The 25,053-nt window shown below is 47.3% G+C and overlaps 1 long non-coding RNA gene across 3 annotated transcripts; it reads left to right on the forward strand.

Moving 5' to 3' along the window:
* The first annotated feature begins 2,427 nt into the window (after positions 1-2,427).
* On the forward strand, positions 2,428-21,870 carry LOC132381516 (uncharacterized). Of its 3 annotated transcripts, none has more exons than XR_009508058.1 (4): positions 2,428-2,541; positions 17,416-19,652; positions 19,777-20,012; positions 21,200-21,870. It is a non-coding gene; the product is annotated as an uncharacterized LOC132381516 (long non-coding RNA). The 3 variants fall into 3 exon arrangements; XR_009508059.1 differs by lacking the exon at positions 2,428-2,541 and adding an exon at positions 4,435-4,592; XR_009508057.1 differs by lacking the exon at positions 2,428-2,541 and having other exon boundaries at positions 13,141-19,652; positions 21,200-21,860.
* The last annotated feature ends 3,183 nt before the right edge of the window (positions 21,871-25,053 follow it).

Here is a 25,053-nt window from a genome sequence, read left to right on the forward strand (position 1 = left end):
ATGTCTGTGAAGAGTAAGAATTTCAGGTTGTACACTGTATACATTCTCTGATATTAAGTGGAGCCATTGACTGGATGCATGGAAATGTTAGGGTAAAGGGAACCTCTCCTGTAGATCTTATTTGTCCATCTATCCTGTGCCAGCCCTTTGAAAGAGCTGACCCCCTTTACAGATCCAACGGTTCGATCCCCAACCCCAGTCTTTGTGAAATTCACATTTCTTTAACGAGACTATGTGGATTTCCTCTTACGTTACTAAGATCTTCTGATGTGAAGTTAACTGGATGCTGCAAATTATTCATGGTTTAGGTGCGTGTGAGGAAAAACAGTCAAAGTAGGATAAAGTTATAGAGGGGCTCTTTGGCCCATTGAGTTTGTACTGATCATCAACCGCCTATTTACACTGATCACATTTCATTCTCCACCCATTCCCATCATCCCACTCTCCCCACCCACAGGTTCTATCATGGGCAGCTAACCTACCACCTCGCACGTCTTTGGGATATCGGAGGAAACCAGGATACCCAGAAGATACCCTTCATCACAGGGATGGCATGCAAACTCCACTCAGAATGCAGCTGAATTTGGGAACTTGGGGAAGATCCACACGGTTGCGTGGAGACCGTGAAGTCGCCATACAAACAGTACCGGAGGCTGGGATCGAACCAGGCACTCTTTGGCTGTGGAGCGGACAGTCTATCTGTTGTCCCATTTCATTTAGTGAACTGCACAGAGTCGCCACTCTCTGGCAAAGGAAATGCCTCCTCATCTCCGTTCTAAATGGATGTCCCTTCTATTCTGAGCCGGTGCCCTCTGGTCCTAGACTCCCCCCTCCTCCACAGGAAACATCCTCTCCGTATCCACTCTTTCAACAGTCGATAGGTTTCACTGAGATCCTCCCTGCCGCATTCCATCATCAAATTTAAATATCTCCCCCTCCGGGAAAATCAGTGTTCCCAGCATCAAGTCTGATGCCAACCGGCTACTGAAGGAGTTGAGGATTGGTGACCCAAAACCTGGTTGGACAGGGAGGGGTTTGATCTGTATCCTGGAGAGAGAAGAATATGACCTTGCTATCGATCAAGTCCGTATAGGTGGAAACACAAGAAACTGCAGTTCATGGAACCCAGAGCTAAAGCAGACTGCTGGATGCATCACCTGGCAAAATTAATGGCAGGAGCATCGATTTCTCCAACTTCTGGTAATTTCCCCTCCTCCTTCTCTCTTTTTCCATTCCCTATGTTGTTTACCCTCTTGCCCCCTCTCCGCACCTGCGCATCATCTCCCTCTGGTTCCCCTCATCCTCCTTCCCTTTCTCGCACGGCCCACTCTGCTCACCTATCAGATTTCTTCTTCATCAGCCCTCTGTGTTTTCCACCTATCACCTCCCAGCTTCTTAATTCACCCCTTCTCCCCCAGCCCACCCTCACCTGGTTTTACCTATCACCTCCCAGATTGTGCTCCTCACCCTCCCCCACATTCTGGCTTCTCACTCACTCACTCGGGATAAATCAATCAGAATCAGGTTTAATAGCAGCAGCATCTCTTGTTATGCAGCAGCAGTACATTACAATACCTAACATATGAATTCCAGTAAGGAGTATATATAATTATATTAAAAATTTAAATAAATAGTCCAAAAAGTAGTGAGGTTGTGTTCAGGGGTTCAATGTCCATTCAGAGATCAGATGGCAGAGGGGAAGAAGCTGTTCCTGAAACATTGAGTGGGTGTCTTCAGGCTCCTGTACCTCCTCCCTGATGACAGAGGGGAAGAAGCTGTTCCTGAATCATTGAGTGTGTGTCTTCAGGCTCCTGTACCTCCTCCCTGATGGCAGAGGGGAAGAAGCTGTACCTGAATCATTGAGTGTGTGTCTTCAGGCTCCTGTCCCTCCTCCCTGACGGTAGTAATGAGAAGAGGGCATGTCCTGGGTGCTGGGGGTCCTTTTTGAGGCATCGCTCCTTGAAGAAGTCCTGGGAGGCTGGTGTCCGTGATGGAGCTGACTAAATTGGGCAGCACCAGAATCAGGTTTATTATCACTGACGTTTGTCAGGAAATCTGCAGCGGCAGTGCAGTGCAAGGCATAAAAATTACAATGTTATGTTAAAAGATGTTATGAAGTTCTCTCTCTCTCTCTCTCTCTCTCTCTCTCTCCCTCTCTCTCTCTCTCTCTCCTCTCCTTTCCTCTCCCCCCCACCCCCACCCCAGGCCAACACCCTTTATAAGGACCTAAAGGTTGTGTCCTGATGAAGGGTCTCGGCCCGAAACATTGACTGCTTAATTTTTTCCCTCGATGCTGCCTGGTCTCTGGGTTCCTCCAGCATCTGCAGAATCTCTTGATCATTAGAGCGTGCTCTGTTTACTTTGGAAATTTACTGTCTTGTTAAATGTGCTGATTCACACAAAGTCACGAGCAGTTGGACTCAAACATCTTGAGTAGTACTGAGCAACCTGGCAGCTCCCAGGAAGACCGGTTCGATCCTGGCATTCTCATATTCTCCGTGTGAAGGTTCGGCCGTATCGGCGTTGTTCCACATCCCAAAGGTGTGCAATTTCATGGGCTGATTGGCTGCTGTAAACTACCACCAGTGTGTGGGGGAGTGTGGGAGTGGGTGGGTACGCGGAGAGAACAGGTCGCTGGGAAAGTTAGTGTGGAATGGCATAACTGTGCTGGTAGTCATTGCGAGTAACTTCATCGGGGATATCTGCCTCCCAGGACATGCTCTCTTCTCACTGCTGCCATCAGGAAGGTACAGAGGCTTCAGGACTCACACCACCAAGTGTAGGAACAGTTATTACCCCTCAACCATCGGCTCTTGAACCAGAGAGGATAACTTCACTCGCCCCATCATTGAAATGTACCCACAACCAATTGACTCTCTTTCGAGAACTCTTCATCTCACTCTCTCAATACTTATTTATTTATTATTATTCTTTCCTTCTTTTTGTATTTGCACAGTTTTGTGTCCCCTGCAATCTGGTTGAATGCTCTTTCATTGATTCTGTCATGGTTATTTATTCTATAGATTTATGGAGTTTGCCCACAAGAAAATGAATCTCAGGGTTGTATATGGTGACATGTATGTACTTTGATAATAACATTTACTTTGAACTCTTAGTGTCGTTAAGTAACAGAAAGAATCAAAGGACAATTGTTGGGCAGGTGTGAGAGTGAGTATAGGGAAATAAGGAGAAAGGGAATGGGATGGGCTAGTATGGACCCAATAGGCTGGATGGCCTCCCTTGGTGTCATAATGATGAAACTGAGTGGGTTTTACTTGAGCAGTGGTGGCTGAGGGGAAACCTAATAGGAATGTATAGAAGTATGAGAGTCATTGATAGTGTAGACAGCCAGAATCTTTCTTCCCCAAGGTAGGAACGTCAAACACTAGCGGCCAGAGACACAGACAATGCTGGAGGAACTCAGCGGGACAGGAATAAACAGTCGATGTTTTGGGCCGAGACCCTTCATCAGGACTGGAAAGGAAGAAGGAAGAAGCCAGAATAAGGTGGGGAGGGGAAGGAGGGCAAGCTGGCAGGTAAGGGGGAAGGTGGGATGAAGTGAGAAGCTGGGCAGTGACAGGTGGGAGAGGTAAAGGGCCAAAGCATCAGGAATCTGACAGGAAAGGAGAGAGGACCATTGGGGACAGGAAACAAGAGTCGACCCGGGGGAGGCAACTGGGCAGGTGAGGAGAAAACCAAACTGGGGGACGGAAGAAGAGAAATCGATGGTCATGCCATCCGGTTGGAGGCTAGCCGAACTGAATACAAGGTGATGCTCCTCCAGCCAGAGTCTGGAAGTAGAGGAGGCCGTGGACCAACATGTCAGGATGCGAATGGAGAGTTGGATTGAAAGGGAGGCCACTGGGCATAGCTTTAAGGAGAGGGGGGAAAGTTTAAGGGAGATGTTTGGGGCAAGTTTTTGTTTTATGAAACAAAGAGGGTCCTAGGTGCCTGGAATGCACTGTCAAGGGTGGAAGCAGAAGCAACAGTGGCATTTGAGGGATTCAGGTAGGCACATGACTTTGAAGTAAACAGTTAAGTATACTGAATTGAATTGACTTTAATTCTTACATCCTTCATCTACGTGAAGAGTAAAAATCTTTACGTTATGTCTCTGTCCAAATGTGCAATGTGCAATTTATAGTCATTTGTAATAAATAGTATGTACAATGGGACAATCAATATAACATAGAAATACAATTGTATTGGCATGAATTAATTAGTTTGATGGTTTGGCGGAAGAAATCCTGGGATCGTGAGTGAACAGCCCTTTTCAAGTCCAGCCACAAATTCTCAATTGGATTGCGGTCTGGACTCTGACTTGGCCGTTCCAGGACATTAACTTTATTGTTTTTTAAGCCATTCCTGTGTGGTTTTGGCTTTATGCTTTGTGGGGGGCGGGGGGGCCATTGTCTTTCTGGAAAAAGATTCTTCTCCCAAGCCGCAGTTCTCTTGCAGACTGCATCAGGTTTTCCTCCAGGATTTCCCTGTATTTTGCTGCATTCATTTCACCCTCCACCTTCACAAGCCTTCCAGGGCCTGCTGCAGTGAAGCATCCCCACAGCGTGACGCAGTCTCCACCATGCTTTGCGGTAGGGATGGTGTGCTTTTGATGATGTGCTGTATTTGGCTTATGCCAAACATAGCATTTAGGCTGATGGCCAAAAAAGCTCAATTTTCGTTTCATCAGACCATAGAGCCTTCTCCCAGCTGACTTCAGAGTCTCCCACGTTGCCTTCTGGCAAACTCTAGCTGAGATTTCATGGAGCATTTTTCAACCAGTGGCTTTCTCTTTGCCTCGCTCTCGTAAAGCTGCGACTGGTGAAGCCCCCGGGCAATAGTTGTTGTATGCACAGTCTCTCCCATCTCAGCCACTGAAGCTGGTAACTCCTCCAGAGTTGTCACAGGTCTCTTGGTGGCCTCCCTCACTCGTCCCCTTCTTGCACGGTCACTCAGTTTTTGAGGATGGCCTGCTCCAGGCAGATTTACAGCTGTACCATATTCTTTCCATTTCTTGATGATTGACTAACCGTACTCCGAGGGATATTCAATGACCTGGAAATTTACTTGTATCCCTCTCCTGACATGGTTTTCAAAAACCCTTTTCACTGGGCATTCTAGGACCACGACTACTTGGCCCCTGGCCAACAAGCCGATGGACTTACCACCTTTCTCAAACTCTATACATCTAGGGTCGATATGACTTGGGTCCCACCAGACCAGGAGAGCTGGGATATTTCGACCACCCACACCCCAATCTGAGCGAATGCAGTGTAAATGCTGTCCACGTTGGCATGAAATAACAGATCATACACTGCATACAATTGTAAAGAAAGTATATTTACAAATGCCAGCTTCATCAAACAGTAGGAAAAGATAAAGAAATAAAATAGAAAGGGTCCGTTATAGTTAACACAGTCCAAATGTGCACATACGTTGGAGCTCAGCTTGAAGATGCTTTCAAGAAGGAGCTGGATAGATATCTGATGGATAGGGGAATCAAGGGATATGGGGACAAGGCAGGGACTGGGTATTGATAGTGAATGATCAGCCATGATCTCAGAATGGCGGTGCAGACTCGAGGGGCCGAATGGTCTACTTCTGCACCTATTGTCTATTAACTTGTGCGATGGACCCACGGTCTGCGTGAAAGCACACACCGCCTTCCGATTCTTTCGAAATCCATATCGAATGATGGGCTCCCCTAAGGAAGTATTGGTCCTTCCCCCTTGAAGCCATTCTCCTGCTCAAAGCACCCTGGGCAATAGAGGTGGCATACCAGTCAGCTTACCTCCTGCCTTCTTCCCGCTCCCAAAAAAAAACACCTCGATCACGAAACCTCTCCGCCCAGGCTTCTCCAGAACCTTCGGCCAATTCCACCATCCTGATTGGATGACACTACATTCCTAAGCAGGAACATCACAGCCCCTTATCCTTTGCTCAAACCCAAACACGATGAAAGCAGAACGGACTGCTTTTACAGAGCTGCTGAAATGAAATACCTGGAGCATAGCGGGAAAAATCTTAACCAGAGCATTATACAAGGATACTGACTCACCAGCAGTTGGACCTTCCAGATCCAGGTGTCTCTTGCCTAGAATCAATTGAAACACCTTGACAGCACACAGGTGATCGCCATTTCAGCTAATTATGTGACTTTTAAAACCAATTGGCCGCAGAGGTAGTGATTTGGTGTGTCATATTAAAGGGGGTGAATACTTTTGCAAACAAATTATTTTTTGTTTTATATTTGTAATTAAGTTAGATCACTTTGTAGAGATCTGTTTTCACTTTGACACGAAGGAGTATTTTTCTGTTGGTCAATGTCAAAAAAGCCAAATTAAATTCACTGCGATTCAGTTTTGTAAAACAATAAAACATGAAAACTTCTGGGGAGGTGAGTGTTTTTATAGGCACTGTAACTATTAATTATTTTCATTTATTTAATTAGCTGAATTTAAATTCCCCTATGGTTGAATTTAAATTCATGCCTGGCTTCTCAGAACAGTCACACTATGACGGTGGCAAACATCCTTTGTATTAAAGTGAAGGCAATTACCAGCAGACATTTGGAAATGGCTGGCAGACAAAAAAATTGAATAATTATTTCTATCTGCACTCAATGATACACCTGTACACCCGCTCGTTAACGCAAATATCAAATGAGCCAATCACGTGGCAACAACTCAATGCATAAAAGCATGCCGACATGGTCAAGAGGTTCAGTTATCATTCAAACCAAACAGCAGAATGGGGGAAGAAATGTGATCTGAGTGACTTTGACTGTGGGATGATTGTTGGTGCCAGATGGGGTGGTCTGAGTATCTCAGAAATTGCTCGTCTCTTGGGATTCTCACCCACAACAGTCTCTCGAGACTGTTAATGAGAGAGGTTGGAGGAGAATGGCCAGACTGGTTCAAGCTGACAGGAAGGTGGCAGAAATTCAAATGACCACGGGCTACAACAGTGCTGCGCAGAAGAGCATCTCTGAACACACCGTGCTCTGAACTTTGAAGTGGGTGGGTGACAGCAGTGGGATCCACTCAGTGGCCGCTCTATTAGGTGTAGGAGGTAAGATGGCGGCATTCTTGATGGCAGCCATTCCGGGTCCAACTAGTGATCTAATTGTTCATCCTTTATGCCTTTCTGATGACTGCAAGACATTAATAATCTCAAGTACCTCAGGTCTACCCTATCAGCAAATTTCTAATAGTGGTGGAACTGCGCAGCATGGGCTTGTTGCTGACCGTGGCGTTGCCCGCTGCAGCCAGACTCCGGAGAAAGTATCGGAGGTGGTGCGCCATCCAACAAGTTGTGCAAATGATTGTCTTGGATATTTTTTTAAGACCATGAGACCCTAGTGGATACTGGTAATGTAGAATACTTCGAGTCCTGTTTTTTGGTTGGGTGGCGAGACTGACGGTGAGGAAGATGCGTGGCCTCAGTTGACGCACGGACCAGGCCTTCATGCTGCGGCGCCCATTGTTGCAGCCACCTGGGGGGGAGGCGGTGTGGGAGAGAGCAGAGTGCTGGGTCGGGGGCTGTCTCCTCCCACCGGTGCTGCCCTCTAGAGTTCGCTGGGTGGAAGTCAAGCTGGATTGCGACAGCCTGCAGCTGCACCAGCGCTGCACGCTTGTGGTTGCAGAAACGTGGCTTCACAATGTGTAACTGTGTGTGCGACTCTATGTAGTGTGCTTTGCACCTTGGCCCCAGAGAAATGCTGTTTCATTTAGCTGTACACGTTGAATGATAATTGAACTTGAACTACGCTCTATGACTTTGGGGAAGAGATTTTCAGATGCTCTAAATGTCCTGTGTGTGATAACATGTTTTATTGTCTGCCAGGTAACTGGACTTGACTGTCAGGATACTGCCATCCCACCAGCTCCCTGAGGTAGCTGGACTTATATTACTGTGCAAAAGTCTTAGGTACGTGTATATACAGTGCCTATAAAAAGTATCCATCCCCTCCCTTGGACGTTTTCGTGCTTTATTGTTTTACAACATTGAATCACAGCGGATTTAATTTGGCTCTTTTTGACACCGATCACCAGAAAAACCTTAAAGTGAAAACAGATCTCTTCAAAGTGATCTAAATTAATTACACATATAAAATTATAATTACACATATTAATTACACATATAAAACACAAAATAATTGATTGCATAAGTACTCTCCCCTTCAAGTCAGTACTTAGTAGATGCAATTAAGTAGGATGCAATTAATTTAGATGACTTTGGAGATCTGTTTTCACTCTGACATGAAAGAGTTCTTTTCTGTTGATCAGTGTCAAAAAAGCCAGATTAAATCCACTGTGATTCAATGTTGTAAAACAATAAAACATGAAAACTTCCAAGGGAGTGAATGCTGTTTGAAGGCACCATAGTTAGGGTGTCTATGACTTTGACACAGTTTTGTGTTTGTCAACGTGGAGCGGAGAGCAAGTTTATAATTCTGGCGGGAGCAAAGGATGTTGGGGATGGTGAGGGGTGTGGGACAGGTGGCAGAGAAGGAATGCCAGAGTGGGGGTAATGCAGCTGCAGACACACCCATCCCTGAGACACCAGGCAAGGTCATTTGATTCCAAACAATTGGTTTATTAATCATTACCGAATGTCTCTCTGATGCTTCCTGCTCCTGCTCCCTCCCCTCTTCCTTCCCCTTTTCCCAACCATGATCCCCCTCTCTCTGCCCCCTTCCCACTCTCAGTCCACAATAGAGACCCAGATCAGAATCAGGTTTATCATCACTCACATAGGTCATGAAATTTGTTTTTTTTGTGTCAGCAATACAGTGCAAAACATAAAATTACTACAGTACTGTGCAAAAGTCTTAGGCACCATGTCTCTCTCTCTCTCTCTGTAAGACTTTTGTACAGTACTGTAATTGTAATCAGAATCAGGTTTATTATCACTGTCATGTGACATGAAATTTGTTAATTTAGCAGCAGCAGTTCAATGCAATACATAATATAGAAGGGAAAAATAAATAAAATTAAAATAATAATAAATAAATAAGTAAACGAATTACAGTAAACGTGTATTGAATAAAACATGCAAAAAAGAGAAATACTGTATATTAAAAAGTGAGGTAGTGTTCATGGGTTCAATGTCCATTTAGGAATTGGATGGCAGAGGAGAAGAAGCTGTTCCTGAATCACTGAGTGTGTACCTTCAGGCTTCTGTACCTCCTACCTGATGGTAACAGTGAGAAAAGGGCATTCCCTGGGTGCTGGGGGTCCTTAATAATGGATGCTGCCTTTCTGAGACACCGCTCCCTGAAGATGTCCTGGGTACTTTGTAGGCTAGTACCCAAGATGGAGCTGACTAGGTTTACAACTTTCTGCAGCTTCTTTCGGTCCTGTGCAGTAGCCCCCCCATACCAGACAGTGATGCAGCCTGTCAGAATGCTCTCCACAGTTCTATAGAAGTTTTGAGTGTATTTGTTGACATGCCAAATTTTTTCCAACTCCTAATGAAGTATAGCCACCGTCCTGCCTTCTTTACAACTGCATTGATATGTTGGGACCAGGTTAGATCCTCAGAGATCTTAACACCCAGGAACTTGAAGCTGCTCACTCTCTCTACTTCTGATCCCTCTGTGAGGATTGGTATGTGTTCCTTCATCTTACCCTTCCTGAAGCCCACAATCAGCTCTTTCGTCTTACTGACTTCGAGTGCCAGGTTGTTGCTGTGGCACCAATCACTCATTGGCATATCTCACTCCTGTACGCCCTCTTGTCACCACCTGATATTCGACCAACAATGGCTGTATCATCAGCATATTTATAGACGGTGTTTGAGCTGTGCCTAGCTAGACAGTCATGTGCGTACAGAGAATGGAGCAGCGGGTTAAGCACACACCCCTGAGCTGCGCCAGTGTTGATCGTCAGCGAGGGAGATATTGTAAGGATGCTCCCCTCCCACCACCTCTCGAGCCCCTCCCAAATCCGCCTTACTCTGCCCTTCCTCTGCTGGACTTGGTGATTGCTCCCTGCAGGATCCATCTCACAGCCTCTACAGTCCACGCTGCCCGTGTGGAGTTAATGCGCTCCCTCTGCCACCGCGTGGGTATCTTCTGGGCACCTGGTTTCCTCCCACACCATGAACTCTTGCAGACTGGAGGGTAAACTCGCCGCCGTGAATCGCCTCTCGCGCATAGGTGAGGGGTGGGGCCCGGTGGGGCGGTGCTATTGGGAGTGTGCAGAGATGGGATTTGTGTGGGATTAGTCCAGACAAGTGGAAAACAGTTCAGGGTTTTGGCACGAGACACTGGATCCCATAGTGGGAAAGCTCGAGGAAGCATCTCCTCTGCCCCAGAGACCCTGGCCTTGGCTGCTCTCTGTGTGGAGTTTGCACACTCGGTGCTCAGTTTTCTTCACGTCTCCCAAAGACATGTCACAAGGTCAGTTGAGCCCTTCAGGCCAACAAAGTCCCATTTAGAAAGCTAATTAGCCACCAAAAATGACAGAATTGGGTGGGAATTTTGACGGAAGTTGGGTTAGAGTAAGTGGGCGGTGGATGCTCAGCACTGAGAGTGAGATGAAGAGCTTGTCGCGTGCAGTTTCTCTCCTAACAGATCTGTGTGCTTTGGGAGTGGGAGCCAGCTGGCTACAGGTCCCCCCTCTTCCACTGGATGTATTCCTGGAATTTTTACCATGTAACTTGCTGCCCTTGTCTTAGTTAAACGTTCGCCTGTTTTTCCCAAAGTGATAAATTGGACAGGTCAGAGGCAGTTCACAGTACGCACATGCCTCAGTGTAGCTCATTTGAAGCTAATCCCGTCTGCCCAGAGTCCCAGGCATGGTCCCAGTGCACTGGCAGCTGCTCTTGACAGCGGGAGGAGAGCAGACGGCGACGGGGAGGAGAGGGCAGTTGGGATGGTGAGATGCCAAGTCTCTGTGCCCTTGCTCGCCGACACTGGCACACCACCGGGCACGGCTCGACAGTGAGAGCTGTGGAAGTTGCTCCTTATCTCTCAGCGTGTTGACTCAGGGAGCGCAGGGCTGGGAATACGGGGCTTGCTCTTCATTAAGAAGCAATCTGGAGTGAATCATCAGCTGAATCGGTGCTGCGGATCTCTCACCCCCACAGCTTAGTGAGAAAGGAATTTACACCACGGCAACTTTATTAGAATCAGAATCAGGCTTAATATCATCAGCATATGTGGTGAAATTCATTAGCAGCAGCCTGATGAAATACATATTAAATAAATTTAGAGGAAAAAAACTGAATTACAGTAAGTATCTATATGTCCATTAAACATAATTAGTGAAGTTGAAATAAGTAGTGCCAAACCCCCAGAAAAAACAGGTGCCTCCTGTACCTCATAAAGTGGCTACTGAATGTACCTTTGTGGTTTTCTGCGGCCCATAGCCCAAGGTTGCCGAAAAGTCTCGGCCCGAAACGTCGACTGTGCTTTTTTCTCCCCACAGATGCCTGCCTGGCCTGCTGAGTTCCTCCGGCATTTTGTGTGTGCTGATCGGATTTCCCGCAGCTGCAGAGTTTCTCCTGCTTGTCACTTCAAGGTTCGACGTGTTGTGCGTTCAGAGACGCTCTCCTGCCCGCCACTGTTGTAACATGTGGTTATCTGAGTTACTGTCGCCTTCCTGTCAGCTTGGACCAGTCTGGCCGTTCTCTTCCGACCTCTCTCGTAAACAAGGTGTTATTGCCCACAGAATTGCCACTCATTGGATTTTTTTTTGTTTGTTTTTCATACCATTTTCTGTAAACTCTAGAGATTGTTGTGTGTGTGAAAATCCCAGAAGATCAGCAGTTTCTGAGATACTCAAACCACCCCATCTGGCACCAACAATCATTCCACAGTCAAAGTCACTTCGATCAACACTACGGTCCGAGCAACAACTGAACCTCTTGACCGTGTCTGCATGCTTTCATGCATCGAGTTGCTGCCACGTGATTGGCTGGTTGGATATTTGATTTATCCTAATAAAGTGGCCAATGAGTGAACGTCACCATATGCTAACCTGAGATCCATTTCCTTGTGGGCATTCACAGTAGGACAATGAAAGACAGCAGAATTAATGGAAGTCTACACACAAACAGCTAATGTGCAGAAGAAGACAAACTGTGCAGATAAATAAATCAAAAAGCTGTTCAACCGGGCAAACACTCGCTTGAGTTTAGAAGAATGAACATAGAGCATAGAAACCTACAGCACATTAAAGGCCCTTCGGCCCACAATGTTGTGCCGACCATGTAACCTACTCTAGAAACTGCCTAGAATTTCCCTACCGCATAGCCCTCTATTTTTCTAAGCTCCACGTACCTATCTAAGAGTCTCTTAACAGACCCTATTGACGGTGTCTGGAAAAGTTTGAAGAACTCCTTGCATTCGATCTTGGACAAGGTGGCATTTATTATGGAGATTCCTAGACTGTGAAACCATGTGATTCTTAATGGCAGAGAACTGTTCAGAACAGAAATCTAATTTAAAAATAGATATATATTAGCTTTAAAATATAAATGGCTAGACTCTTGACAGAGAGATCTTGGGGTCCATGTCCATAGGACACTCAAAGTAGCTGCGCAGGTTGACAGTGTTGTTAGAAGGTGTTTGGTGTGTTGGCATTCATCAACCGTGGGATTGAGTTCAAGAGCCGTGAGGTAATGTTACAGATATAAGACCTTGGTCAGACCCCACTTGGAGTGCTGTGTTCAGTTCTGGTCACCTCACTACTGGAAGGATGTGGATACTATAGAGAGAGTGCAGAGGAGATTTACAAGGATGTTGCCTGGATTGGGGAGCATGCCTTAAGAGAATAGGTTGAGTGAACTTGGCCTTTTCTCCTTGGAGAGACGGGGGATGAGAGGTGAGCGATAGAGGTGTGTAAGATGATGAGGGACATTGATTGTGTGGATAGCCAGAGGCTTTTTCCCAGGGATGAAATGGGTAACATGAGGGAGCACAGTTTTAAGGTGCTTGGGAGTAGATACCGAAGGGATGTCAGGGGTAAGTTTTTCACACGGAGAGTGGTGGGTGTATGGAACGCCTTGCCAGTGAAGGTGGTGGAGGCAGATACAATAGGGTCTTTTAAGAGATAGGTAGATGGAGCTTAGTAAAATGGAGGGTCATGCGGTAGGGAAATTCTGGGCAGTTTCTAGAGAAGGTTACATGGTCGGCACAACATTGTGGGCCGAAGGGCCTGTGATGTGCTGTAGGTTTCTATGGTCCATGTTTAGTGAAACATTGGAGCATTCTGCTCCTCTGGCTTGGCTTTGCTTGGGGAACAACTTGAAGTTCAGAGTTATAGAGCATTACAGCACAGAAATAGGCCCTTCAGCCCACCTAGTCCATGCTGAACTGTTACTCTGTCTGGTTCCATGCACCACAGCCCTCGACACCCTCCATACCCCTCCCATTCAGGTACAATAGACAATAGACAATAGGTGCAGAAGTAGACCATTTGGCCCTTCGAGCCTGCACCACCATCTTGAGATCATGGCTGATCATCTACTAACAATACCCAGTTCCTGCCTTGTCCCCATATCCCTCGATTCCCCCATCCATAAGATACCTATCTAGCTCCTTCTTGAAAGCATCCAGAGAATTGGCCTCCACTGCATTCTGAGGCAGTGCATTCCAGACCCCCATAACTCTCTGGGAGAAGAAGTTTTTCCTTAACTCTGTCCTAAATGACCTACCCCTTATTCTCAAACCATGCTCTCTGGTACTGGACTCTCCCAGCATCTGGAACATATTACCTGCCTCCATCTTGTCCAATCCCTTAATAATCTTATATGTTTCAATCAGATCCCCTCTCAATCTCCTTAACTCCAGCATGTACAAGCCCAGTCTCTCTAACCTCTCTGCGTAAGACAGTCCAGACATCCCAGGAATTAACCTCTTGAATTTACGCTACACTTCCTCTACAGCCAGGATGTCCTTCCTTAACCCTGGAGACCAAAACTGTACACAATACTCCAGGTGTGGTCTCACCAGGGCTCTGTACAAATGCAAGAGGATTTCCTTGCTCTTGTACTCAATTCCCTTTGTAAAAAAGGCCAACATTCCATTAGCCTTCTTCACTGCCTGCTGCACCTGCTCATTCACCTTCAGTGACTGATGAACAAGGACTCCTAGATCTCTTTGTATTTCTCCCTTACCGTTCAGATAATAATCTGCCTTCCTGTTCTTACACCCAAGGTGGATAACCTCACACTTACTCACATTAAACGCCATCTGCCAAGTATCTGCCCATTCACCCAGCCTATCCAAGTCACCCTGAATTCTCCTAACATCCTCATCACATGTCACACTGCCACCCAGCTTAGTATCATCAGCAAACTTGCTGATGTTATTCTCAATGCCTTCATCCAAATCGTTGATGTGAATGGGTAGCCTGCCAAACTTCCCCTAAGTATTACAATTGAACCCACATCCAGCACTTGCGCTGGCAGCTGATTCTGCACTCTGAGTGAACAAACTCCCCCTCTTAAATATTTCACTTTTCACCCTTACCCTATGATCTCTAGATCTATTCTCACCCAACCTCAGCAGAAAAAGCCCGCTTGCATTTGCCCCATCTGAGGCCTCCATCGGTCAGCTGTTGCGTCCCAGCTGTCTGGATACACAAGCCTGGGCAGAATACCTGTGTAGCGAGCTCCACCTCTCCACGCAGCTGAAGAACCCAAAGGAACGGCAAAGACCGATACGGTTTGGTGTCAGCAGTGCTGCTGAGTTGCCAGTCAGTGTTGAACACAATGTAGGAGCCTCAGGGGCTTCAGCTCCGGATTTTCCCCTCAGGGTTCACTCCTGAGCCTTCCTCCGTGAGTGGGTGTAGCCGCAAGGCGGCGGGGGTGTGGGATCAGAGTTTTCCTTCTCCACGGCTGATCAACCCCATCTGCCAAAGCCACTGGCTTTGCCTCTTCTCCTGTCAGTAGAGATGGATCTGCTGGGCTCAGTAGCTAGGCCACACGTGAAGGCCAGGAGCTGGAGTTGGTTGTCAGAGACTGTTTGACATTCACACTGTTGGGAGCACGTAATAGGTAATGGGGGCAATCTATACCCCTCATAATATTGTGTACTATCAAACCTTTCCTCATTCTCCTGCGCTCTAGGGAACAGAATAGTAACCAATCCAACCTTTCCCTATAATTCAACTCCCCAAGATCCTTGTCAATTTTCTCTGCACTCTTTCAACTTTATTCACATCTTTCCTGCAGGTAGCTGACCAGAAGTTGACACAATGCTCCAAATTAGGCCTCACCAATGTCTTATAACATCCCAACTCCTGTACTCAAAACCCTGATTCATGAAGGCCAAAAGCTCTCTTTACCGCCCTATCTACGCGTGACGGCACTTTTAAGGAATGATGTACCTGTATTCCCAGATCCCTCTGTTCCACCGCAGGCTTCGGAGCCCTGTCATTTACCGTGTAAGTCCCACCTCACTCTTGCTAAATTAAATTCCATCTGCTACTTGTCTGCATTAGATTCTGTTTGCTGTTTTCCAGCTGGTGTACACCAGCTTTGATAGTCTTCCTCGCAGTGCCTTGCAACCCCGATCTTGGTGTCGCCTGCAAATCTGCTGATCCAGTTTACGGCATCATCATCTGATCTTGAAGTTTGTGGTCATCTTCTGCCTCTGATTCTTGTCAAAGCACACTCCTGCCAGGCAGTGAGAAGACTGCAGCTCGAGAGCTGGAAAGTGCCGGCTAAGAGCAAAGTGCCTCTCCACTTCACCTCTGGCACGGTGGGACGCTTGGCTGCGGAAATCGTCTCAGTTAGTGGAGGCTGCTGTTCCACTACTTCTCACTGTGACGGAGAACAGGCAGTCAATACACATATATACATATGTATGTATACATAAACACACATATATACGCACACACATATATACACACAGACACACACACACACACATATATACATACAGACACACACACACATATATACATACATACAGGCCTGTGCTAAAGTCTTAGGCACTTACACATTTAGGTTGCCTAAGACTTTTGCACAGGACTGTATTTGTCGACGTGGAGCGGAGAGCGAGTTTGTAAACCTGGCGGGAGCAAAGGATGTCGGGAATGGCGAGGGGTGAAGCGCCGCGGGAGGGGTGTGGGACAGGTGGCAGAGAAGGAGTGCCGGGGCAGTTGGTGGCAAAGGTGCAGACGCAGCCAACCCTGAGACACCAGGCAAGGTCATTTGATTCCAAACAATTGGTTTATTGACCATTACAGACCATTATTGACCATTACCCCCCCTTCCCAACCATGATTCCCCTCTCCCTGCCCCCTTCCCACTCTCAGTCCACAATAGAGACCCAGATCAGAATCAGGTTTATCATCACTCACACATGTCATGAAATTTGTTTTTTTTTGTGGCAGCAGTACAGTGCAAAACATAAAATTACTACAGGACTGTGCAAAAGTCTTAGGCACACTGGCTATATATATGTGGCTGAGACTGTAACAACTGCTTGTTGTTTTGCAGTAACAGTACAGAGTAACACACAAGAAATTATAAATTGCAATAAGAAAAGTGCACATATGCAAATATGCAGCAAACTTCTTGGCATATATCGGTGATAATAAACCTGAATCACATCATCATTCTGAAGATCACAGCTTCTCTTCTCCCTTCTCATTCTCGTTGTATCTCATACTTCCCCATCCTCCATTCATTGACCAGTCAGCGACAACACCCAGTTTCCTGTTGTGTAATCTGTCCGCACTGTTCCTGATAATCCGCATGTCAGCAGCCAGCACAGACGTGCGTTGAGAAATTATGTTTGGCGGAAATGTGCGGCATGGAGAGGCCTCGTGAGTGCTCACAATGAGTACTGGTTACAATCATGATGAGGGATCTCGATCTGCGATCATTTTTGCCGTGTAGGTACCCTGTGGCCACTTTAATAGGTACACCTAACGCAGTGGTCACTGAGTGTATGCTCCTGGTCTTCTGCTGCTATAGATCGTCCGATTCAAGGGTTGATGTGTTGTGCATTCAGAGATGCTCCCTGCATACCACTGTTGTAATGTGTGGTTACTTGGGTGTCAGAGAACCAGTCTGGCCATTTTCCTCTGATCCCTCTTATTAACAAGCATTTTCGCCACAGAACTGACACTCACTGGAAGTTTTTTTTTGTTATATATACCGTTCGATGTCCACTGTACAGACTGCTGTGTGTGAAAATCCCAAGAGATCTGCATTTTCTGAGATACTCAAACCACCCCATCTGGCACCGACAATCATTCCACAGTCTAAGTCACTCAGGTTACATTTCCCCTTCAACTTTTCACCTTTCACCCTTAACCCATGACTTCTGGTTGTAGTCTCACCCAACCTTAGTGGAAAGAGCCCTATCTATACCCCTATCAGATCTCCTCTCAATCTTCTATGTTCCAAGGAATAAAGTCCTAACCTATTCAATCCCTCTTTATGATGCAGGTCCTCCAGAGAGGAGGATTTCTCCATCTCCATTGTGAGTTGAATGCACAAGACCCAGCACCATCGTCCAACAGCATCAGAGGAGAGAGAGAATGGTTTCCGCTTGTTCCTGGACATTCTAATACGATGGAAACCTGACGGTAGCCTCAGGCATGGCGTCTACTGGAACTCACTCACATGGACTTGTACCTCAACAATAACAGCCACCATCACGCCTCCCAATGCAGAGCGGTTTGTTCTACTTTGATTAACCGTGTGAGAACTATTTTGGACCCAGAGAGTCCCCCTGAGGAATAAGACAATCACGTACGACATTCCTATAAATTACTGCAAGGTGAAGGAAATCAATTGGGCCCTTACAAGGGCCGATGGAAAAACCAGGAAGCCTAACAACGAGGAGGCTACTGCCATGGTCTTCTGCTGCCTGTCACTTCAAAGTTCGATGTGTTGTGCATTCAGAGATGCTTTTCTGCACACCACTGTAGTAACGAGTGGTTATTTGAGTTACTGTCACCTTCCTGTCAGCTTGAAACAGTCTGGCCGTTCTCCTCTGACCCCTCCCATTAACAAGGCATTTCACCAGAACTGCTGCACACTGGATATTTTTTTTGCACCGTTCTCTATAAACTCTAGAGACTGTTGTGCCAGGAGATCAGAAGTCTCTGAGATACTCAAACCACCCCATCTGGCACCACCAATCATTCCACAGTCAAAGTCACTCAGATCACGTTTCTTCCCCATTCTGATATCTGCTCAGAACAACAACTGAATCTCTTGACCATGTCTGTGTGCTTTCATGCATTGAGTTGCTGCCACCTGATTGGCTGATTAGATATTTGCAATGATAAGCAGGAGCACAGGTGTACCTAATAAAGTGGCCACTGCCCGGAAAGGACAGCTTCTTGTTGTATTTCTAATAAAACTGGGCCTTGGAGAATTGCAGTACGACTTCCGTACTTTTATACTTCTTGAAGTAAGAGCCAACACTCCATTATCCTTGCCTATTACCTGTTCTATTGTTGGCCTGGCTTTCTCTATTCCCTAAATCCCAAGGTCTCTCTATACTTGGCAATTATTCCCCATTTCAATAACACTCTGTTCACTTATTCCTCCTTCCAAATTGAACAATGGCCAACCTTTTGCACAGTCACTTAACCATAGATAGATGGAAAATGGATGAGATAGTGAGGGAGGTAGATAGAGAGATAGAGTGAGTGAGGTAGATAGAGAGAGAGACAGAAAGAAGGGAGAAGAGAGACAGAGAGAGAGAGACAGAGAGAGATAGAGTGAGCGAGGTAGATGGAGAGAGAGAAAGAGAAAGGAAGAGAGACAGAAAGAAGGGAGAAGAGAGACAGGGAGAGAGAGTGGAATTGAGAGTGAATGAGAGGGTAGGAGAGGGAGCAAGAGAAAAGGAGAGATATGAGGGACAGAGAAAGCCGGACAGAGATTAGATAAGATGGACTGAGAGAGGTAGATGGAGAGAGAGAGACCCACACACACAGAAAGAGAGAAAGGAAGAGAGACAGACAGAGAAAGCAAAAGAGAGAGAGAGAATGGGATTGAAGGGGTGGGAATGGGAGTGAGATAGGACAAGAGGAAGAGAGACTGAGAATAGGAGTGAAACATTGTCAGCAATATAAATAAGTGAAGACAGAATATGGGAGGGTCAGAGAATAGGAAAGAGAGAGAGAGTAAAGGTAGGGAAACGAAGGGGCGGGAAGACAGAGGAGGGGATGGCTGAAGTGTTATGCTCCTTACTCTAAGAGATGTGGGAAAATGAGAGAAGAAGATGCGAAGTCCAATGCCTTTCCTCAACACTTCTTCCTTCTTCTCCACAACTTCCTCCTTCCCTTCAACTCTTCCTCCTTCCTCTCCTCAACTCTTCCTCCTTCTTCTCCTCAACTTCCTCCTTCCCTTCCTCAACACTTCCTCCTTCCTCTCCTCAACACTTCCTCCTTCTTCTCCTCAACTTCCTCCTTCCTCTCCTCAACTCTTCCTCCTTCTTCTCCTCAACTTCCTCCTTCCCTTCCTCAACACTTCCTCCTTCCTCTCCTCAACTCTTCCTCCTTCCTCTCCTCAACTCTTCCTCTCCTCAACTCTTCCTCCTTCCCCTCCTCCCCCTCCGAGGTAACAGAGCAAGGAGACGGTGAGGAAGGGCTTGTGATGTGGCAGCCAATGATCGCCGAGGCCTCAGACCTCACCTGGAAATGCAGTGACTCAGATACCTGGGTGTGCAGGTAACTCAGCGTACTTTCCAAAGAGTCTCACTTTCATCTCTTTCCCTTTATTCTTTCTTTCTGCAAGCAAGCTGCGTTTAATACAAAAACTATTGAGTGCCGTTTACATTTTCTCTTTTCACAGGCCTTTCTGTCCATCAGAGCTCTGCTAGCTCCCTGAAGATGCTTGTGGTGCCACTCTCCTCACTGAGAGGACCAAATGTTTGGGCAAAGCTCCCATGCCACCCCAGACTGCTCTCTCCTGTCTCCTGCCCGCCAAAAGACCTAGACAGAGTGGACGTGGAGAAGATGTTTCCTATAGCGGGGAAGAGTATGACCAGAGGGCACAACAGAATGAAGAGACATCGAATGAGAACAGAGGTAAGGAGGAATTTCTTTCACCAGAGGGTGGCGAATCTGTGGAATTCGTTGCCAGAGAAGGCTGTGGAGGCCAAGTCATTGGGTATATTTAAAGCGGAGTTTGATATATTCTGGATTAGTATGGATGTCAAACATTATGGGGAGAAGGCAAGAGAATGGAGTTGAGAGGGATAATGGTGGAACAGTCTTGATGGGTCGAACGGCCTAATTCTTAACCTATGTCTTGTAGTTTTATGGTCTTATGGCTTTGCTCCCCATTTCTTCATGGTGCCTCGGTTCTTCACCTCTCCTCATCACACTGCCTCCTCTTCCCCTACCCTCCCATGCCCTCATTCTCCCTGTCCCTCTGACATCTGATCCCTCGCCTCTCCAACCCCACTTTTCCCCTCCCCTCACCCCTCACCAATCCCCACCTCTGCCCTCCTCTCTCCTAGCCTCACTCACCGCTTTCTCTCTTCCATCTCTCTCCTCTTCCACCCCCCTCTCTTCCCTTTCCATCTTCTGTCTGTCACTCCTGACTCCCACCTTCCTCCTGGAATCACAGAGAGATGCAGCGTGGAAAAGGCCGTTCGGCCCATTGAGCGCAAGCTGACCGCCAAAACTCATTTACACTAGTCCTGCAGTAATGCCAATATATTTGTGAAGGCACAATCTGGAGTTAGGGTATATGGTAAATGTTTTATTCACCAGCAGCCGTTCTTCAGGTTTGAATGGGGATTGCAGAAGGAATTTAAAAAGCTGCTGAGAACAATGGCCTTCCTGGAGCTGCAGGGTGGGGTCAATTGCAAACAAAGAAACCCTCCACTGAGATCCTGCCTTTGCACGAATGTCAGTGGGGATTAATGTTCACTTTGGGTGTCTGGAGTGTCTGGTCTTTGAAAACTGTATGTAATTCAGAGGATGCATTGTAACTGTGGAATTGTCCAGCTGTTATCATTGATCTTTAGCAAATAAAAATATCATGTATGTCAGGGGGTTTCTTATTGGTGTAAAGGGGGTTTCTTCTTGTTACTGCGTATGTTAATCAAAATGGTTTCTTTGTTTTGTTAAAAGTAGGAATGCTTCTTTGTTCTGATAAGCGCTTTCTCTCGCAGTTTGTTTGGGTTTAGAGTTGCTGATAACGAGAATTGTATTCATTTGTTAACCAATTGGGATTAATGTTATTCTCTTTCTTCTGGGTCTGTAAGCTATTGTTGGTGGGCATTTGGGGAGTCGGCGCAAGGGGGTGAGAGAGAGAGAGAGAGAGGACGCGACGCTGTAAGCTGGGCGACGGAACAGACTCCGAGAGGGGGTCCGAGGCCAGGGTTTTTGGCGAGGAGAGGAGACGAAGACAGACGTGCCGAGGGTGCTTGGTTGACCACTTCGGGTGGTCCTGAGCTGCGAGTCGAGGAGTTCGGAGCGGATCGAATGGTGGCCAGAAGACTTCAGTAATTGAGCTCCAACGGCTGTGCACGAAGTGGTTTGGACTTTGATAAGTTTGGCACCTGTTCTTTATTTTCTTTTCCTTCATATATACTGTATCGTTATTAATCACTTAGTTTTAGTAATCTCTACAAAGAGTAATCATTTAATTGCATATAGTGTACTGTCTGTCATTTGGCGGGGTGGGGATATAACGCAGCATCCACACAAGCTGATTACCTAGTCTGGCCGGGCCAAAGGCTGCTCCCCCTAGATGGAAGCGAGCTGAGCGAGCCTGAGGCCTACCAGGGCGCTACGTCAGTATATTGAGTCAAGCAGGCCTGTGGTTCCAGGAGTGCCTCGAAATGATTCCTGTTCACGCATTTTTGCTAGAATAAAGTATTTCATGTCCACTAGCTTCAGGGTCTCTCTGGGAACCTTCTTCATGCTACAACAATATTCCCTCCACACGACCCTCACCCCCCACCCCCCCGTATTTCTATATTTATTGAGATGCCACGCGGAATGAGCCTTTCCAGCCCCTACAGTGATTCCCTGATTTAACCCTCGCCTAATCGCAGCACAATTTACAACGACCACCTAACCCGCCAGGCAGTACGTCGTTGGACTGCGGGAGGGAACCCAGGTGGTCAGGGGGAGAAGGTACAAACTCCTCACAGGCAGAGATGGGGATTGAACCCATATTGTAAAGCATTGTGTTGGCCATCGCGTCTCCCCCACACTCCCCGATTCTGGCACTCACTGTACAGGAGATCTCCTTACCTGCTGACCGACACCCCTTGGGGACGTCAGAAGAAACCACAGAATCTATTTACATTAACCCCCTGAGGGTCTAACCTGGACCCACATCAACGAAGGCACACCAACAGCTATATCTCATTAGGAATTTGAGGAAATTTAGTAGGTCACCAACAATACTTGTAAATATGTACAGATGTCGAGCGTTCTGATAGGCTGCATCACTGTCTGGTATGGGGTGGGGGGGGGTACTGCACAGGAGCAAAATAAGCTGCGGAAACTTGTAAACTCAGTCAGCTCCATCACGGGCACCAGCCTCCATCGTGTCCAGGACATCTTCAAGGAGCGATGCCTCAAAAAGACGGCATCCATCGTTAAGGACCTCGGTCACCCAGGACATGCCCTCCTCTCATTGCTACCATCAGGGAGGAGGTGCAGGAGCCTGAAGACACACACTCAGTGATTCAGGAACAGCTTCTTCCCCTCTGCCATTAGGGAGGAGGTACAAGAGCCTGAAGACACACACTCAATGATTCAGGAACAGCTTCTTCCCCTCTGCCATCAGGGAGGAGGTGCAGGAGCCTGAAGACACACACTCAATGATTCAGGAACAGCTTCTTCCCCTCTGCCATCAGGGAGGAGGTACAAGAGCCTGAAGACACACACACAACGATTCAGGAACAGCTTCTTCCCCTCTGCCATCAGGGAGGAGGTACAGGAGCCTGAAGACACACACACAATGATTCAGGAACAGCTTCTTCCCCTCTGCCATCAGGGAGGAGGTACAGGAGCCTGAAGACACACACTCAACGATTCAGGGACAGCTTCTTCCCCTCTGCCATCCGATTCCTGAATGGTGTTGAATCCAAGAACACAACCTTGCTACTTTTTATTTCTATTTTTGCACTACCCATTTAATCTAACTGTATAATATATAAAAGTTACTGTAATTCCCAGTTTTCCCTCTTTTACCATGTATTGTATTGAACTGCTGCTGCAAAGTTAACAAATTTCACAACACATGCTGGTGATATTAAACATGATTCCAGATTAATCCCCTTTTATTTTTCCATCAAATCTAATCAACTCCTCTCAAATCCTCATGCACACTAGCACATTTTGCCACGACTAGCTGACCAGCACCTCCTTTGGAGATGAGGGAGGAAACTCGCCAAACTTACCAACAAACTGGAGCATCCCGGTGTGGAACTCACGCGGCAGAAACGTGCAAACTCCCCGCACGTCCTTGGGCATTGGCACCTCAGAGGATCTATCCTGCAACCATTGATGCAATCATGATGAAGGCACACAGCGGCTATACAATAGGAGTTTAAGGAGATTTGGTGTGTCACCAAAGCCTCTGGCAAATTTCCACCGTGGAGAGCATTCTGACCGGCTGCATCACCGTCTGGTACGCACAGGATTGGAAAAGCTGCAGGAAGTTGCAAACGCAACCAGCTCCATTGCAGGCACAACCTCCCTCACCAGCGAGAATGAAGATGACAACATTCGTCATTCAGGACAGGCCCTCTTCTCATTACTACCATCAGGGAGGAGGTACAGGAGCCTGAAGACCCCTCTTCTCATTACTACCATCAGGGAGGAGGTACAGGAGCCTGAAGACCCCTCTTCTCATTACTACCATCAGGGAGGAGGGACAGGAGCCTGAAGACCCCTCTCCTCATTACTACCATCAGGGAGGAGGTACAGGAGCCTGAAGACCCCTCTCCTCATTACTACCATCAGGGAGGAGGTACAGGAGCCTGAAGACCCCTCTTCTCATTACTACCATCAGGGAGGAGGTACAGGAGCCTGAAGACCCCTCTCCTCATTACTACCATCAGGGAGGAGGGACAGGAGTCTGCAGACCTCTCTTCTCATTACTACCATCAGGGAGGAGGTACAGGAGCCTGAAGACCCCTCTTCTCATTACTACCATCAGGGAGGAGGTACAGGAGCCCAAAGACCCCTCTCCTCATTACTACCATCAGGGAGGAGGTACAGGAGCCTGAAGACCCCTCTCCTCATTACTACCATCAGGGAGGAGGGACAGGAGTCTGAAGACCTCTCTTCTCATTACTACCATCAGGGAGGAGGTACAGGAGCCTGAAGACCCCTCTCCTCATTACTACCATCAGGGAGGAGGGACAGGAGTCTGAAGACCTCTCTTCTCATTACTACCATCAGGGAGGAGGTACAGGAGCCTGAAGACCCCTCTCCTCATTACTACCATCAGGGAGGAGGGACAGGAGTCTGAAGACCTCTCTTCTCATTACTACCATCAGGGAGGAGGGACAGGAGCCTGAAGACCCCTCTTCGCATTGATACCATCAGGGAGGAGGTACAGGAGCCCGAAGACCCGTCTTCTCATTACTACCATCAGGGAGGAGGTACAGGAGCCTGAAGACCCGTCTTCGCATTGATACCATCAGGGAGGAGGTACAGGAGCCCGAAGACCCCTCTTCTCATTACTACCATCAGGGAGGAGGGACAGGAGCCTGAAGACCCCTCTTCTCATTGATACCATCAGGGAGGAGGTACAGGAGCCTGAAGACCCCTCTTCTCATTACTACCATCAGGGAGGAGGTACAGGAGCCTGAAGACCCCTCTTCGCATTGATACCATCAGGGAGGAGGTACAGGAGCCCGAAGACCCCTCTTCTCATTACTACCATCAGGGAGGAGGGACAGGAGCCCGAAGACCCCTCTTCTCATTACTACCATCAGGGAGGAGGTACAGGAGCCTGAAGACCCCTCTTCGCATTGATACCATCAGGGAGGAGGTACAGGAGCCTGAAGACCCCTCTTCTCATTACTACCATCAGGGAGGAGGGACAGGAGCCTGAAGACCTCTCTTCTCATTACTACCATCAGGGAGGAGG

Source organism: Hypanus sabinus, chromosome 26 (genome assembly GCF_030144855.1).
Source record: "Hypanus sabinus isolate sHypSab1 chromosome 26, sHypSab1.hap1, whole genome shotgun sequence".
Lineage (NCBI taxonomy): Eukaryota > Metazoa > Chordata > Chondrichthyes > Myliobatiformes > Dasyatidae > Hypanus > Hypanus sabinus.